The following is a 16,281-nucleotide window of genomic DNA, read 5'->3' as shown; positions in this document are numbered from 1 at the left end:
TCACCTCCTTGTCCTCCTTTTTCCTTCTCACTACTTCCTTTGCTTCAAATTACCTTGTCTCAAAGCTTAGGTCTTGAAGTGGCCTCAGCCTGAGCAAAGCCAAACTCTTCCTCCTGGCCAAATAAACAGTTTTAAGTCCTTGTCTTGATGACAATATGTTACAATATGTCACTGAGTGCTGTGGGTTTTTAGGAGACAGCCCAGCCATCAGCCTCTAAGGTCCTTATTCCAAACTGAGTTGCCTTCAGTGATCGCCTGATTGTTTCCTCGGCATTCAGACCCTGCTGGGTTGGAATCTTAAAGCCCACAAAAATCCTTCAGAGCAGGTTTCACAGCATCCCTGACTCAGTTCCCATGGGGTGTGGGAGTCCCTCAGTCGTCCCAAGAGTGGAGTTCTGATCCCGGCAGGTGGAATTGAGACAGCTGTGCATTAGGCCCCTGCTAAGACCTTCTCATGACCTTCTCACAGTGGCATCCTCATGGCAGTTGAGACCTTCTCAGTATGGCTGCCTTGCTTGCCACCAAACCTATGGCAAATCCACTCCAACTGGCATGAAAACCTGGTTGTTGTATACTGTTCAAGTCAACCCACTCTTCAAAGGCTTCTACTCAATGCTCAGCTTCCCTTAACATCTGAAAACTCTGGAAAGGCTTCCTCCTGTTCCAGACCTCTGTGGAGGGCCAGCTGATCCTAGTTGGTTGCAATCACTTGCCTAATTTATCAGATTTCCACCACTCTGGATCATATGCTGTATCCAGCTCACCATTGCCTCACTGTGCTCCCTGAGGAACGACTCTGGGTAAGGTTCTTGTACCAGGTATGGCTGGGTTGTCTCTTTTTTCATTCTAGAAAAGCTCAGCTGAACAGTCCTCCTGGTTGGCTATCTTGCTCTGCCCCCTCCCTCAGTTTTAAAACTGAAAATCTCACATCACAGAAGTTTCCTCTGTCCTGGGAAAACTGGAACAGTTGGTCGCCCTAAGTAGAGCAGGCCCACTGAGCCTAGCAAGATCAGCCAACACTTAACCCATCTGAATGGTAAGAAATAAATGTTTACTGCTGAATGTCACTGAGATTTCTGTGGTTATTTGTTATATAGTGATAGCTAGCCAGTACAGTGAATTTATTAGAACACTGTTAAACCTCATGTATTCATGTCACAGAAAAGCAAATGTCATGTTAAAATTCAATATAGTATTTGCCATAAAAACATAAGTGCATCATGGGATCACAGAATTGATAGGAAAGTAAAGAAATAATCTGCAACTGTTTTTAGGTAGGTGATTATTATATACTATTTATATTATTTATTCTTTTATATATATCTTGATCAAAAGTTTCTGAATGAGTTTACTTTTGTGGCAGAGGATTGGGCTGGTCGTTATGGAGGGTTGGTCTGAGAATATCCTGAAGAGCTGGTTTGGTTATGGCAAATTTCTTCAACATGTGAATGTCATTAAAGTATTTAATTTCTCCATCATAAATGAAACTCAGTTTAGCTGGATACAGGATCCGGGGTTGAAAGTTATTTTGTTTTAGGAGATTAAAAGTCGATGACCACCCTCTTCTGACTTGAAAAGTTTCAGCAGAGAGATCTGCAGTCATTCTAATATTCTTCCCTTTGTAGGTAATGGTTTTCTTACATCTGGCTGCTTTCAGAATTTTCTCCTTCATATTAACTTTAGTGAAGTTAATTATGATGTTCTTGGGGGATGTCTTATTCTTGTTGATTCGTGCTAGGGTTCTGAAACTGTCTGATATCTGAATTTCAGAGTCTCTTGGCATGTCTGGAAAATTCTCTTTCCTAGTTTCATGGAGAGGGGCCTCTGCCTTGCAAAGCCACTTAATCACTTTCAGGGATTCCAATGAGGCAGATATTAGCCTTCTTTGAATTATCCCAGAGCTCTCTGAGAGAATGACCCGTTTTTGCTCTCCATTTCTCTTCTTCTTTGAGAGTTTGGGAGCATTCAAAAGCTTTGTCTTCAATGTCATAAATCCTTTCTTCTGCTTGCTCCACTCTGTTACTGAGGGATTCTACTGTATTTTTCAGATATTTGAGGACTGCAAATTCTTGCTTCAGTGTGTCAAAATCTTTGGTGGTTTTGTCCTTAAATTCATTAAATTCTCGAGACAACTTTTGAATTTCTCCTCGAATTTCTAATTCTGACTTTTGAATTGCTCCTCGAATTTCTAATTCCAAATTTTCCTCCATTCTATTAATCTTGTTTGCAATCCAAATTCTGAATTTGATTCCTGACATCTCGGCCATCTGTTTATGGATGAGATCTTCAGTTACATCTGTCATGTCTTTCCTTGGGGGGCGGGGGTTGATCTACTCTGGTTATTCATGTTACCAGAGTTTTTCCACTGATTCTGCCCCATGATTATTTTACACCGTTTGACTTGTCTCCTGGAGCTTTGCCAAGGACCCATACAGTGCTACGGCCTGAGAAACTGGGAGCCTGTTTGGTGTAGTGGGGCTAAGTGGTTCTGTCTTGTTTTTAGCTGGTCTCTGTCTAACCCTAGTGAAACAGTTACTCTGGGTTGAAGTCTCAGCTGTGGAGAAACACCAGCAATTAAGTTGCTCCGCACCCCGCAGGTAACAATTGGAAAAGGAAAATCAAACCTTCCTACAACCACACACCCAGGGCACCACTTGGATAGTCCTTGGGCGATTGGCTCAGTTCAAAAGGTCCAAATCAATTGTCTCAGTCAGCACCTGTCTCAGGTGGGAGCGTTTAAAAGGTCTCTGGCAACTAGATCGCAGGGGTCTGCTGACAACTCAAAAATGACTTGCTCTGGTGCTCTGTGAGGTCAGGAGGACCCACCCAGCAAATGGATTAGTCTGGGAAGGTTGATGCCTCCTTTCTTACCTTGCACCTCTGTCACACCCAGTCATTGATAACCTTGCAGGGCTGTGACCCAGTTGCCTCCAATGAGCAGACACTCCAGGGGTTTGCACCTGCCTGAATCACAAGGAGATCTATGTCTGCTCAGCCAGGCCACTGCTCTCTGCCACTATCCAGCAGGGGGAGGTGAGGCCTGACAACTTTGGGAGGCTAGGGCTGTTCACTCAGTTCCAGCCCCACCCCTGATTGATGTTACTGACAGCTTTGTGGGAATTTGTTTCTGTCCCTGCTAAATTCCCCTGCAGAAGAGAAGCTGTTTTGAGTTCCCAGAACCTGTGCCTCAGGACCTGTCTGTGCTGTTGTACAGTCTCAACTGTAGTTTGTATTCACAGCACAGTTACCTGTCAGATCCAGCCTCTGTCTGCCCTCCTTTGTTTAGGCTGATGATCTCCTGGGGGCCGGCTGCGTCTTAGGCTCAGTAAAGCAGTCCTCTGGGTCAGCCCCGCCCTGGGAGTCAGCCAGCACTGTGCGTGCATTTTCTAGTCCCCGCGCTCCACCCAGGCCGGTACTGCCTCAGGCAAACCCTTTACTCACGGGGCCTGCATTTCTGTCCCAGATCTGTTCCGGTGGTTGCCACCTGAGAAGATGCCGGGCCTCTCTGGTTGCCCAGAGAGACAGAGGGTGTGACTCCAGAGTATCTGGGGGTGAGCCCTATTGTTGCCAAAAACAGCTGCCCTCTCTGCGTCTCGGGGCACCACCACTCCGGCATGGTTCCCTCTCAGCTGACTGTCTACTCCTCACTCTCGTGCTGCAGAATCAGCACTGACCAGCTGCAGTCCAAGCCCTGTCCACGCCCCTCAAGAAATCACCCAAGAATCTGGACTCCTGGGGGACAGGCCTCCAGACCTCAGAGTGAGAGTGGAGGGGAGTGCTGAGAGCTCAGAATTGCAGGTAGAGAATATATACAGTTTTACACAGTTTTATGCCTGGCAGGAGAGCACCATGGCACCCTAGTAGGGGAAGTAGGTGCAGTTTTTAGAGGGTCTCTCCCATGGAGTATAATGGGAGGACTTTTGAACTCTGCTCATTTGTTTGTGGGGCACTTCGAGCCATTCTCATGGGGGAGGGGACTCCTGTCCACTTGGTGATGGATTTTGTATCTTTTGTTTGTATCCTTGGGGTCGCGGCTCGCCTCAGCGGGGTTGATGTGTGTTCTTCAACCTTCTCTCTTGGCACAGCTCTAATCCACCAGGTTACTTGGTAAATTTCTGTCCTTTAACTTCTTCTGGATGGGAGCCTCTGTGGAAAGCTGGTTTCAGTCAGCCATCTTGTCTCCGCCCTTCCCTCTCTATATATATCTTATCACTCAAATAATAACCATCTTTAACTCATTATAATATATAACCTTAGTTGCCTAACTCAATATATAACCTTAGTTATAACTAATTTTATTTGTAGATTCTAACACTGTATCTTTGTCATGATAGATGCTAAGTAAATGGTACAGATGGTGAATATAATGATGTATAGGAAATATTAATTGACTTGGATGACATACCTTTTTCCTGGTTCCAGATAAGTTTCTCCTATCTTATGCTTTCTTAGCATCTGCCCCATCATAATACTTATTACACTTTATTCTATTCATGTTTATTGCTTGATAGCCACTACTAATCTGTATGTTCTGGGAGGTCAGGGTCTGTTTGTGTTGTTTCCTGTATAGTTTGTTTGTGCTGCCATAACAAATATCACAGACCAGGTGGCTTAAGAAACAGATTTATTTTCTCATGGTTTTAGAGGCTAAAATCCCAGATCCAGGCATCAGTAGTTTTGTTTTTTTCTGTGGCCTCTGTGTTTGGCTTGCAGATGGCCTACTTCTTTGTCTTTCATGGTTGTCCTTCTATCTGCTCAAGTTTCTGGTGTCTCTTTGGGTGTCCAAATTTCTTCTTATAAGGATACCAGTCATATTGTATTAGGGCCCATCCCAAAGACTTCGTTTTACCTTAATCACTTCTTTAAATATTTTATCTCCAAATATAAGCACATTATGAGGTACTGAGGGTTAGGATTTCAACATATGAATGGGAGATGTACAGAATTCAACTCCTATCATCTCCATAGCACAGTGTCTGAATGAATGAATAAGCCAGTGTTTGGCACAGGGTTTTTTTCTAGGAACATTTCAACTATTCCACATTTCCCTTCATCTTTATCACAATTGTTGCTGAAATGAAAAGCTCATACCTGCTGCTTGTGAGAAGGGCTGGGGAGATATGCCACCTGCTTTTGTGTCCTTGGTGACAGTTGGTTTCATTTTTACTCTCAGTTACAGTGAAGGAAGAAAAAGGAAGCAGAAAAATGAAACTAACAGGCATGGAAGAAGAAGAGAAAGAGGATCATCCTTAGTTGGTTTGAATAATCTGATATATTTTCAAGCTTTTCAATGGCTGCCAAACTGATGTTGGGCAGGGGAGGAAGGATAAATTGTGGCTGGTGGTACTCATGATGCTCATTGTTTTACATCTTCAAATACCTATATGGGAACAGTCACATTACCAGTTTACATGAATATTTGCTTATGAAACTTGTATCTTTCAGAGAGACTCTTCTTTGAGAGTCTTAATTTCAGGCATCAAGAAATATATGGGTCAGGAAATTGGACTCTGAGCCTCAGGCCACCTATGCATTTAAATTTGTGGCTAACTTTAGGCTAATACTTTGTTCCCTGTAATCCAGTGTTTTCATCCATCACATAGGAAATATAAAAGGGCAAATAATATCATAGAATACTCTGCTAGTGAAATTTAATTATTATTTCCTTTTAACAAAACTATTCTAATTGTTAGTCCATAGATCATCCATTTTCTTTATTTTTCCTCAGTGTATCAGTCAGGATGGGCTACATTAGGCTGCAGTAACAAATATTGCCAACATTTTACTGATTTATACCAATAGAGGTTTATTTTTCACTCATGGTACATGGCCATTTTGGGTTGGCTATGTCTGCTATCCATGCCCCCATCATGATATGACTTCTTATGGCAAAAGGAAAAAATTTTTAAAAAGACATGATAAATGCTTAACTATTTCAGCTTCCATTCAGAAATGACACATATCCATTCCTTCACCATCCATTTCCTATATTTTACAAGTCTTGTGGCCAAGCTTCTTACAACTGGACAAGAAAGTATGATCCTCCCTTAAGAAAGGATGACAGACATTTTAGAACAATACGTTGTGTAGTTCAAGTTTAACATAAAGTTTAAGTACCAGCTGATGTCCTTTACAGGGGTTTCGGGGTGAACCCATAAGGTCACAGGAGAAAAGTCAATTATTTACCATGAAAGCAATGGGAGGTCCAAGAAGAGTAACAACAGACGTAAAAAGAAATTAATAAATAAATTTTAAAAAAAAGATGTGAAGATAGAATCAGTCGAACTAATTATCCTATTAGAGTTTCGGGAACTTGGCAAATGCTTATTAGGAAGAATAAATAGGCAAGGGTAAATGAAAATATTTAATGAGACTAAAGGAAGAGGACTTATCCTACTAGACAGTAAACACATTGTAAAGGTATAATGATTATAGCAAATGGTTTTAAGAACATACAAATAAGTCAAGGGATAGAACAGAGAGCTCAAAAACAGATCCACTGTTATGTTTAGTTACAATGAAGGACACATCCCAAAGAATGGAAGGGATGGCTTGGTTAACATGTAGTAAGTGGTTTGTGAAAAATTGACTCTTCAGAAAAACATCTGTGAAGAGTTTCACCTTATCCCGAATCCCCAGTAAATTTTAGTTGCATCGAGAAGATACATATGTAAGTAAACTCATGAGTAAATTAGAAGAAAATGTAGGTGATGATGTTAATGTGCTCCCTGGATTAAAAATGTTCTTTCTAGGAAATCTCTTCTAAGGAGGAGATGGTCAGCAGTGGGCCAGAAGAGGCCGCAGGCAGCAAGAGCAGCTCCAAGAAGAAGAAAACGTTCCACAAGGCAGCCCAGGAAGGTTAGAATGGACGTTCCCTGTGAGGAGAAGGAGGATTCCATCCCTCACAGTGACATTTCACACCCCACGTCCCATACCTCAGTAAAAACAAATTCACAGAACACAAAACAAAACAAAACATTGTTTCTTTTCCAGTATAAAAGCAACTGAAAAAAAACTCTAAAAGAATTAATAGAATGGCCACTTAAATTTTTAATTTTCATATACATATAAAAAAATCACATACATATACATAAAAACTTGATTTCCGCATATATACATAAAAAAGCCAATCATGAACTAGAAAATAAATATTTGGTCAAATGTATTAGAGTCTTATCTTTAAAAATACAAAATACTTGAATTCACTAGTAAGACAAGGATCCCAAAAGAAAAAGAAGCAAGGGCGGTGCCTGTGGCTCAAGGAGTAGGGCGCTGGTCCCATATGCCGGAGGTGGTGGGTTCAAACCCAGCCCTGGCCAAAAAAACAAAAAAAAAACAAAAAAAAGAAAAAGGAGCAAAACGTGAATAGACAATTTATGGGAGAGCAACCATAATTGCATAGCAAGTAATTGCTAATGAAAGGTTGAGCAAAATTTCCACCTCAGTAATAATAAAAGAAATGCAAATTAACACCATGAGGCGACATGTTTTAACTTATTAAATTAGCAAAGATTAAAAATATTCAAATCTGGGAGGCTGTACAGAGAAAAACACTCATTGCTATGGACATCTGGGTTTATAAGTGCAACTTGGCACCATACGTAAGAAACTTCAGTGACTTAGTGGTTCACCTGTAGGAATCTACCTGGTGGGTCACTTTCAGCTATTAATCCAGAGAAAAGCATCAGCAAGGTGGTCACAGATCTGGATTCCAAAGATGGTTTTTGTGACATCCTTATAATGTTGAAAATTTGGGAGCACACAAAATGTCTAACACCTGGTATTCTCCAAGAATAGAACAGTATGTGGCACATGAAAAATGATATTTTTGAAGAAAATGTCTCCCAGGGGGCTGCTTAGCAGTGAAGAGCAGGGAGTGAGGAGTCCTAACCTTTTGAATAGGTGCCTGGCTCATAAGGAGACATGGTGACTGGAGCTCACAGGCCGTCTCCTTCCTGCTCCCACCCCAAGCCCTTCAGGCCCCAGCCCCCCAACCCCTTGCAGAGGCAGCCAGCGCATCCATGTTCCAATCATTCTGCCAGAGATTTCCTATGGCGGACTGTTAGCTTGGCAAATCTGGGTCAAGAGATGTAATTTTCAGATAAAGAAGATTCCTGTATGTTCTTAGGCTGAAGAGAAGAGGGGGATTCTCAGTGGTGGTAACCCTGGGAGAAAGGAGGAAATAAGCCTTGTAGGGTTACTTTGTTTTTGTTTTTGTTTTTGAGACAGAGTCTCACTTTGTGACCCTTAGTAGAGGGCCACGGCATCATAGCTCACAGCAACCTCAAACTCTTGGGCTCAAGCTATTCTCTTGCTGCAGCCTCCCAAGTAGCTGGGACTACAGGTGCCTGCCCCAACTCCTGGCTGTTTTTAGAGATGAGGTCTTGCTCTGGCTCAGGCTGTGAGCTCAGGCAATCCCCTGGCCTCGGCCTCCCAGAGTGCTAAGATTACAGGCGGGTGCCACCACGCCCAGTTTGTTTTTTGTTTTTATTGCTGTTTCCAGGCAATAGGGGAGGAGGAAAGGTTGAGAGAAGATGCAGAGAAAGTTACAGGGGAGGAGACTGACATGAGATGATCATGCCAGTCCGTCACCTGCTCTATGAGGAGGAGCTACTGCTAAGGAAGCAGGGGCGCTGGGGCCCAGGAAGTGAGGTCAGGGCCATGAAAGGTTGCCAGGCAACGCAGAGGCCTAGTCAAGTGCCCCGGCCCCCTTTGTGGTCCAGTCTACAGCACACTTTGGCAGCTCTCTCCAAAGTGGGGCAGAGAAAGAAGAGGCTAAACTGACCCAGGGGTGGGGTGCTCAGAGGGAGGGGGCTGTGCCCATCTGCAGTGAAGGCAGTGGTACTGAGTCCCAGCTGAGAAGGGCCAACAGACTGAGCCTCAGGCCAAACAAGACGGAGGCCAAGAACTGAAGGCCTCAGTGAGTCTGAAGCTGGGAGGAAACCATGCCAGAGGTGAAAGAGCTGGGAAAACAGATCTCGAGATGTCTGAGGAACCCCGGTTCAGCAACAAAACGTGAAAGGCGCAAAGCTGATTGGGACTTTCGAGGGCACTGGGCAATTTGCTACAGAAGCCACCTCACCTAGATGTTGCACAACATTCAGTAAAGAAATCCATAGGCTTCTCAGGGCCAAGAAAGGCCTGACCAGCCAGAAAAGAGATGCATCAGCCTGGTCCCGGGGGCTGCTGGGTGAAACCCCATAAAGGCGCACATGAGAGAGGGGCTCAGCTTCACCATACCAACTCCAGAGAGCCTGAAGCCCCATAGCCATGATGGTGCCAGCCAAGTCGCAACCTTTGAGCTCCTGTCACCTCATCCTGCTCTGTGAGGGGTCAAGCATCAAGACAGGAGAGGGGAGCAGAATCTAGAAAGTAAGAAAGAGAAGAAGCAACAGGGCTTGGACTGGGAGCAGGGAGAACAGTCAACTTTATTTATATTTTTAGAGCAATCAACTTTAAATCAAGTTTGGAGTTCTGATTATTGTATGAACTAGACGTTTTAATGATAGTGTTGAAATTGGGTTTTAGAATGTGAAAGGCCTGAAGAACTGTTCTACATCATAGTGACAAGAAAATGTATAGGACTTGCCCTAGACTTCCTCTAGGGTTAAGGGGAATTGTTCCCATAGAGTGGACTTAGAAGCCCAGTGGAAGACAAAAAGAAAGTTGCTTTTTGTTTGCATGTGGCAGGTCATGCTTGTTCAATGTAATGGCTACCATGGGCATGTATATCATCAATAAGCTCTGCCCTCTCACCACAGTGTCTTTATTTAAGCTGCCCCCTCAGCATCCCTTGCCCTCCTATTGAAATTCTACTCCCCCTTCAAGATCAAGTTTAAATTTCACGTCTCTATGACCTTTTCTCTAATCCCCAGCACTTTCATGGACTGATGCATAAAATCAAACTGTCAGATTGTTTAAATTACATAAGTGTGCACTGTACAGAAAAGTTGAGTAAAATAAAAAGAAACCCCACTACCTAGAGATAAACATGAAGGTCAGGTGTTGTTGAGGATCTAGGTTCTATTTTTAAGGGTTTTGCAAATATCAACTCTAAGATCTCCAGTGCTTTGGCATAGAGGGGATACCACTGTCATCCCTATTTCACACGGGGAACTATATGTGGAAAGATTAGGTAACTTTGCCAATGTTTCTCAGCCTACAAATGGCAGGTCCGCCCTCCTGAGGTGGAGCTCTTAACCTGGCTACCTCCTTTGGTATACATATGCCTTTCTAGGCCTTTTGCTATACAAATATATGCACATGAGCACATATGCAAATATATATTTGTAATAAATATATATGTATATAAATAGAGAAAATAGGATACCACATATAATTTGTAGGTTATTTTTCAACTCAAATCATGAATGTTTTTCTACATCAATAACTACTGTCATTTGTAATGGCTACATACTATTTTATTATAATATACCAAAATTTATTTAATACATGTTTTGGACATTTTGATTTTTCTGCTCCTTTGCCATTATAAATATTGATTAATACTTTTTAAAGTAAATCTGCACTAGTCCATTATTTGCTTAAAATAGTATATTTGTTTTATCACCACAAAACCAATTACCATAAACTGAGTGGTTTAAAACAATACATAATGATCTCACAGTTTCTGTGGTCAGGAGCTTAGGCACAACTTAATTGTGTCCTCTGCTTAGAGTCCTTAGCTGCACTTGAGGTGTTGGCTGGGCTGTGTTCTTATCTGGAGGCCTGGCTGGGGAAGAATCTCCTTCCAAGCCCACTCAGTTGTTGTCAGAAATCGTTTCTTTGTGGCTGTAGGACCAAGAGCTTCCATTTGTTTTGTACGTGCTACCTGTCAGTTCGTAACATGGCAACTTGCTTCTTCAAGGACAGGAGGAAAGCAAGAGCAAGTCTGCTAGCAAGGTGGAGTCTTATAAAACTCTGTCTAGGTAGATTCCTAGAAGGAGAAGGTGGATCAAAGGGTATACAACATTCCACAGTATTTTTCATGCATATTATCAAATAGGCACTCTGGAAAAATTTGTACCAATTAAATTTCTACTTAACAGTGTACAAGAATGCCAATGTCCTTATACCTGTGCCAATGGTAGGTATTATTATTTTCAATTTTTACTAATATAATCATTGAAAACTTGTGTCTTATTTCTTTGTGACTACAAGTTTACTCATTTATTCTAGCTGGATTGAGCATGTCAGAATGAGTAGTGCGTTGTCTTCTTTAAGACGTGCACTCATGGGAAGCCAACTTGTTTTGTTTTTTTTTTCTTGTAGAGACAGAGTTTCACTTTATGGCCCTTGGTAGAGTGCCATGGCAACCTCCAACTCCTGGGCTTAAGCGATTCTCTTGCCTCAGCCTCCAGAGTAGCTGGGACTACAGGCGCCCGCCACAACGCCCAGCTATTTTTTTTGTTGCAGTTTGGCTGGGGCTGGGTTTGAACCCGCCACCCTCGGTATATGGGGCCGGCGCCTTACCGACTGAGCCACAGGCGCCGCCCAAGGGAAGCCAACTTGTTATCAGAACTTTTCTGGGTACGAAGGAGAGTGTGAAATTGATCATTTGATTAGCTCTATAAATATTAACGAAATTAAATTATCTAAAATCTCCCCGGAAAGAAATCTTTAAGTCTAGATAGTTTCACTAGAGAACTCTATCACATTAAAGTTAACACCAATTCTATACAATCTATCCCAGAAATTAGAAAACATTTCCCAATGTATTTTATGAATATATTTTATATATATATATATATATATTTTTTTTTTTTTTTTTTTTTTGAGATAGTCTCAAGCTGTCGCCCCGGGCAGAGTGGTGTGACATCACAACTCACAGCATCAAACCGTTGGGCTTAAATGATTCTCTTTCCTCAGCCTCCCCAGTAGCTGGGACTACAGGCACCTGCCACAATGCCTGGCTATTTTTGTCGTTGTTGCAGTTTTCATTGTTGTTTGGCAGGCCCAGGCTGGGTTCCAACCCACCAGCCCTGGTATGTGTGGCTGGCGCCCTAGCCACTTAGCTACAGGCGCCGAGCCTATATTTTTCTCACACCAAAACCCAAAGGACAAAGAGAGAAACAGAGAACTATAAACTAATATCCCTCATGAACATAGGAGCAAAATAAGTTTAACAAAATAATAGCAAATAAAATTCAACACACTATGAAAAAATTATACACACATAGTGAAGAAGTGGAGTTTATTCTAAGGATGCCAGGATGTTCCAATATTTGTTAAATCAGTCAATGTAATTAATCTACATATTGACAAGTTAAAGAAGAAAAATCACATGACCATTCCGATACATAGAAAATACTTGACAAAATTCAGCATCTAGGCTCAGTACCTGTAGCTCAAGCAGTTAAGGTGCCAGCTATATACACCAGAGTTGGCAGGTTTGAATCCATCCTGGGCCTGTTAAACAACAATGACAACTACAAACAAAAATAGCTGGGTGTTGTGGCGGGCGCCTGTAGTCCCAGCTACTCGGGAGGTTGAGGCAAGACAATCACATAAGCCCAACAGCTGGAGGTTGCTGTGAGCTGTGATGCCACAGCACTCTACCGAGGGTGACAAAATGAGACTCTGTCTCAAAAAAAAAAAAAAAAAAGACAGCCCTTTAAAAAATCATGCTGGACAAATATATTCATCCATAGACAAATGCATGAACCATGACCTGTCTCACACCTTTCACAAAACTCAGAATGAATCATTGAATGAAATGTAAAACACATGTAAACATATGTAAGACAAACGTAAAACTTTTAGGAAAAATATTTACACTCTAGGGATAGGAAACAAATTCTTAGCCTTGATACCAAAAGCACGAGCCATAAAATGAAAAATTAGTAAACTGGGTTTCATCAAATGAAAAAGCTTTTCTCTGCAAAATGCTCCTTTAAGAGGATGAAAAGGGGCAGTGCCTGTGACTCAGTGGGTAGGGCGCCGGCCCCATATGCTGAGGGTGGCAGGTTCAAACCCGGTCCTGGCCAAACTGTAACAAAAAATAGCTGGGTGTTGTGGCGGGCGCCTATAGTCCCAGCTACCAGGGAGGCTGAGGCAAGAGAATTGCCTAAGCCCAGGAGTTGGAGGTTGCTGTGAGCTGTGATGAAACAGCACTCCACTGAGGGCAATAAAGTGAGACTCTGTCTTTAAAAAAATAAGTAAGAGGATGAAAAGACAAACTAGAGAGAGAAAATATTTGTAAACCACATATTTGGCAAGGAATGTGTGTCTAGACTATATAAAGAACACTCACATTTTACTGTCGAATACTCAACAGTAAAAATGCAAGCAATTTAATTAGAGCATGGGCCAAAGACATGGAGAAACATTTCAATGAAGAAGATTACGACTGGCTAATAAGCACATGAGGAGATCATTAGCAACATCATTAGCTGTTAGGAAAACATAAAATCACAAGGAGATCACTACACACTTACTAGAATGGCTAAAATAAAGACTAGGGACAACATCAAACGCTGGTGAGGATGCAGAGAAACTAGATCACTTACATGTTGGTAGAAATGTAAAATGGCAAAAAAAAAAAAAAAAAGAAATGTAAAATGGCACAGATACTCTAGGAAACAGTTTGAATTTTTAAAATTAAACGTGTATCCCCCATTATAGAACTAGAAATTACTCTTCCATTGTTTACCTCAGAGAAATGAAGAGGGATAGTCATGCAGAGTCTCTATATGAATATTTCATAGCAATTTTATTTATGATAGTCCCAAACTGGAAATAATATTCAACGTGTACATGGCTCAACAAACCCCGGTACCTCCATGTGGTACACAGAATACTACTCAGCAATAAAAAAGAACAAAGTCGTGATTGCCTGCCTCGATTTCCAGAGAATTATGTGGAATAAAAAAAAACAACCTGACATCAAAAGCTTATATGATGTTTGCATATTTTGAAGAAAACCTTGTACCTCACAGTCAATTTTTTTAAGCCCCAAGAAATGAGGAAATTTTAGCTTGGGGTGTCAAGTTGAAAGCTCTCGGGTTTCCTCACAGCCAATAGTGAATCTCTCCTAGAAGTTCCTTTGTGAGCTGATTTCTAGCCTTTGGGACTGATCTTAGATTGTTAGATGTAACACAAAAGTAAAAAGATGCATTTCTGGGACCTTTGGAAGCACAAGGGTATGCCATGTTGACTGGAACAATTAAAGAGGAAACAGAAAGCCAAGTTTGGATGCTGGTGAGCCCAGAGCTACACCTACCCCAGAGCGTGTCTTTACTTGGAGGGAGCCAATTAGATTACGCACCCTCTGAGAAAAAGCAAGCTGTTGCTGTTATTATTAACTGCATTTGTTTTGAATGCCTAGCTGCCTCAGAATCTGACGTACTTTTATGTATTTTGCAGCAACACTCATGTTTCTGTGATTGTGATGTGGGCTCTTTTTCACTCACACCTCTTCCCCTGCCTTTCACCTTTGTCTGGTTCACCCCTCCTTCCTGTTTCTCAGCCCAGGGCGACCTTCTCAGAGCACCCTTGATTCATCCCTAGACTAGAAAGAGCCCTCCTTCCAATGCCCTTTGTGGCATCCACACTTTGACAGGTTGCACCTGAACGTCTGTTTATTCTCCCCTGTCTCTGTTCTATCCCCAGGGCCTCCCACTCCGTTTAGCAAAGATAAGTGTGCTCATGTTGGGAATAGTTTAGTAAATGTGAAAATTCAGAAAGGGTGAGAAATGCATCAGGGTCGCCACGCATAAATGGACCAAGAATATGAGCAGATGATTGAGAAACAGAACAAACATAAACCATAGAAAATGTGAAAAACACCTTTTGAGAGGTCAGCCTAAATTAGATTCAAAGAAATGCAAATTAAAATAATGCTTTCTGTCATCAAGTCAGCCAAGAAGTAAATAAAAATGATAGATGTATGTAACACTGTTGCAGTGAATGAAATTCCATACACATGGACGTATGTTTTTGGCATAAACATATTAAAACATATCGAAAACATACAAATTATGTAAATAATATATAGATATACAAACAATTAAGCAATAGGTACCAGAGCAGTGATCAGAACAATAATAATTAATAATCCCATAATGGTTCCCATTTGTTGAGGGCTTACATGGACTATTTGTACCATTTCCCATGTATTATCTCATTTAATCCTGGTACCAACCTTATGGAAAGGACTGGCACCCCGTCTTATGGTAGAGGAAAGAGGCAGAGATCAATGAGGTAGTTTGTCCAAAGTCACCCCGTTAGCAACTGAGGTGGGATTTGAACCCAGGCAGTCCTCCGAACATCACCTAGAAAAGGCTTATGCCCCTTGGCCTTCTAATTTCCTTCTAGGGGTCTAGCTCAAGGAAGTATTTCTAAAGACCATTATCCCCAACTATGTTCACAGAAGCATCATCTGAGATGTCTATTCCATACATGATTCTGTTGTCCTTAGAAAGATGTTGATGATGAGTACGACATAGCAGGAAACAGTGTTTTTGATGAAGTTTTACATGGTAACAAACTCGGACTTGCTATTTGAGGACCTCAAACTGTACACTAGCCACACTAAACATAAAAAAGATACAATATTAAGAGAAAGAGCTAGACCCCAAATTAAATGCCTGACACGATTACATAGGTGGGAGAATCCTGCACAACTAAGCCTCAAACAAAGAAAGGCCACCAAAATATCAACAATGAATGGGGCTTGGGTGGTGGAACAGCAGGCAATTTTCATTTCTTTTTTGAACTTTTTCACCATTTGTAATTTTTTTCTTTTAAAACCACTATGACTGCTGGGCGGCGCCTGTGGCTCAGTCGGTAGGGCGCCGGCCCCATATACCGAGGGTGGCGGGTTCAAACCCAGCCCCGGCGGAACTGCAACAAAAAGATGGCCGGGCGTTGTGGCGGGCGCCTGTAGTCCCAGCTACTCGGGAGGCTGAGGTAAGAGAATCGCTTGAGCCCAGGAGTTGGAGGTTGCTGTGAGCTGTGTGAGGCCACGGCACTCTACCGAGGGCCATAAAGTGAAACTCTTGTCTCTACAAAAAAAAAAAAACAAACAAACAAACCACTGTGACTGTTATAATTTTTAAAATTATTTAAAATAAAGGAAAACATGATTCAGGCAAGGAAGCAGTTGGGGGGGTGCAGAAAAGGAGAATTAGTCTTGGAGGAAAACTGATTTATGGATATTTCAAACTGCGTTGATATCCAGAGAGGCTGAGGAGAGGTAGGTCTTCCTGAAGTTGTTGCTCCTGAGAGTTGGCGATCACGTCACCTGCAAAGGCCTTTGTGTCCTGGGCATTTCACATTCCA

Source organism: Nycticebus coucang, chromosome 4 (genome assembly GCF_027406575.1).
Source record: "Nycticebus coucang isolate mNycCou1 chromosome 4, mNycCou1.pri, whole genome shotgun sequence".
Taxonomy (NCBI): Eukaryota; Metazoa; Chordata; class Mammalia; order Primates; family Lorisidae; genus Nycticebus; species Nycticebus coucang.
The sequence above is the reverse complement of the archived record's forward strand: the minus strand, read 5'-3'. Positions refer to the sequence as shown.